Source organism: Gavialis gangeticus, unplaced genomic scaffold (assembly GCF_001723915.1).
Source record: "Gavialis gangeticus isolate Ggan-Ray unplaced genomic scaffold, GavGan_comp1, whole genome shotgun sequence".
Classification (NCBI taxonomy): Eukaryota; Metazoa; Chordata; order Crocodylia; family Gavialidae; genus Gavialis; species Gavialis gangeticus.
In genome coordinates this window covers 175,026,340-175,028,701 of record NW_017729024.1, presented here as the reverse complement: position 1 = coordinate 175,028,701, position 2,362 = coordinate 175,026,340, and the positions used below count along the sequence as shown (strand labels likewise).

General features: G+C 52.4%; 1 long non-coding RNA gene across 1 annotated transcript in view; it reads left to right on the top strand.

Annotated features, from left to right (window-relative positions):
- Window positions 1–295: 295 nt before the first annotated feature.
- LOC109297991 overlaps window positions 296–2,362 on the top strand; it is a 6,638-nt gene continuing 4,571 nt past the window's right edge. The window contains exon 1 of the long non-coding RNA XR_002097482.1: window positions 296–325. This is a non-coding gene — a long non-coding RNA (uncharacterized LOC109297991). The remainder of the gene's footprint in view (window positions 326–2,362) is intronic.

The window sequence follows — 2,362 nt, the reverse complement described above, 5'->3', positions numbered from 1 at the left end:
GGAGGCTGCCCCGCTGCTCCGGCCCCGAGGCGGGACCCGGCGGCTCCTGGCTCCCCGCCCGCTGTCCTCGCCGCGATGCCCCGGCTCTGCTCCCGGAGGCTGGCAGCGCCGCGCGTCCCACTCTCGAGAGACAGATATCTAGTAGAGGGGAGCGATCAAACAGAGGCGCGCAAGGGCTGGCAGGCTGGGTTAATGGGCTCAACACTGCCACTGCCTGACACAACCGCGGCAGTGTTGGGGGGCAGGGGAGGTGCGAGCTCTCCCCGCCCTCCCCCTTCAAGCCCTCTCGCTCCCACGCAGGATGAAAAGTGTGGGGCAGCCGCAGGTTGCTGGGGGCAGGGGTGGGGAAGGGCACGGAGGCTAAGCAGGCGCCCCTCATTCTTGTGGGAGTTAGCTTAATCCAGCGGTTTGAGGTCTTTTTCGGCTGGAGACGTGCCCTCCAACCCTCCAGAATGCCAGCTCTGAGTTTTCACTCGAGTACGGGGGGGAAAAAAAGACTAAAGCACTTCTTCTCCCATAGAGATTGGCATGGGGCAGGAAGTCTTTAGCACACCGGAGTCCCATCTGAAATCTCTGGGTTTAGCTTGCGAATCCTGGCTGCCCACCAAAGGATCGCGAGGCACCGCAGCACGCTGGCTGAGAATCACTGATTTAGGGAGACTTCGGGTTCCTCTGCAATAAAGTTCCTGTTGAATTTATTCTGGGAGCCTATCTTGCTTGGGTGGCAGCACTGGGCTCCCCTCCCCTCAGCCATCCCAGGCTGCGGCTGCCGCCCTAAGTGGTTAAGGAGCTTTGGGTGCAAGCAGCTTCTTACTTTTACACTAAGGGCTAGCCACAGCTGCACTCAACTCTACCAGTTGAAAAACACTGGCATCATTTTCAGTCCAGCATATGCAGCACAAGACAAGCCACTGCTATTGCCTGGTAGTACTCCACCACCGAGCATGCATGTCCAATATGGGGATGATCAGGTCATGTCAAGAAACCAAACCCCGCTCTAAACGGGCAGTGTCGTGAAATAACAGGCCGTCTAAAGCCAACACCAAAAGATAGCTTGTACTTGCTGGTGGTCACCGTACGGATTCATAGGGCTGTGCGACACGGTGTTTCAAGGCTGTTTCAAAGTCCTTTGTTTCGATTCAACGTTGCTGTTTCCAGCTCAGAATGAGTTGAAGCAGCGTCGAATCGAAACAGCCGGCGAAATTTCGCACCGCCCTACCGCCCGATACCAGAAGAAAAGTAGTGAGCCAAAAAGAACGATCACAGCAGGTGGAAAGACCCCTGGACATCCATCCTGTGGTCACCAAATGGTGCGGAAGAGATGGGTGACCAGTACCGCACCCTCAGACGCTACGGCTGACCGTGTGACCGAGGTTATGGCAGGAAAGATTCAGTGCGACCAGATGCCTTGAAATGCACCTGGAACCCCAGGACGGCCTTTCCAGAGGGGCTGATACAGACTGGTCAACGTGGCAATGCCTGAGCAGCCTGCGCACGCCAGCGGGAAGATCAGAAACAAGCATGATCAAACACAAGTGACATGAATACAGGAGACTGCGGTGAAGTGCAGAGTAGACCATGGAGCACCTGCTGCTTTGCCAACTCCTTGTACAAAGGAGGGTCTTTCCTGCAGCAACAGGAAGAGCCATCATTTATGCATGGTTCTGGAAAAACGTCTAGCTTTCGACTGGGACGTGAGAAGTAGAAGAGTGTTCCAAGGCCTAGAGCACTGCACGTGTCTGCTAAGAGCCTCTAGGCGCGGTCATGAGTTTCCTTACTGGTGGGGTCAGAACAGAAACACCATTCAAAACTCTGCTTGGCCACGCTACCTGCAATACCTGGGAGAAGGAGGTAACGACAGGTGACTGTTCTCTATTCATTCTCCTGCTTCTTCTCGCCCCACCTCTACTCACTAGCAACAAGAACCAAACACGGAAACGCCAAAGTGGAACCTGTCCGCCAAGCAAAACTTGAAAAACTTTGGAGTCGGAAGCCAACTTTGACGGAAAGGGAAGGAAGAACTGTCCTTGAAATCAGCACTTCCACATGCATTGGGTCTGATGTTGTTTTAGACCAAAACTGAATGTTTGTAGCCAAATGAAACCAAAAAAAAAAAAAAAAAAAAAAGGGACAGTTCCAACATTTCTGGCCACAATTAGAATGGATGTTTTTCAGAGGGAAAAAAAAATGATTTTGAGAACCGCTGGAAGGTAATTTTTTTTCTCCAAGGAAATAAATTCCACTGAAGAAATTTATTAGTCATCATCTTCTTCCTCATTTTTTAGATGAAGCCAACAGATAGACATGAGGAGACCTGCCCCAGCCAGTTTGTGCAGTTAACAATAGACCCGGCAAGAGTTTT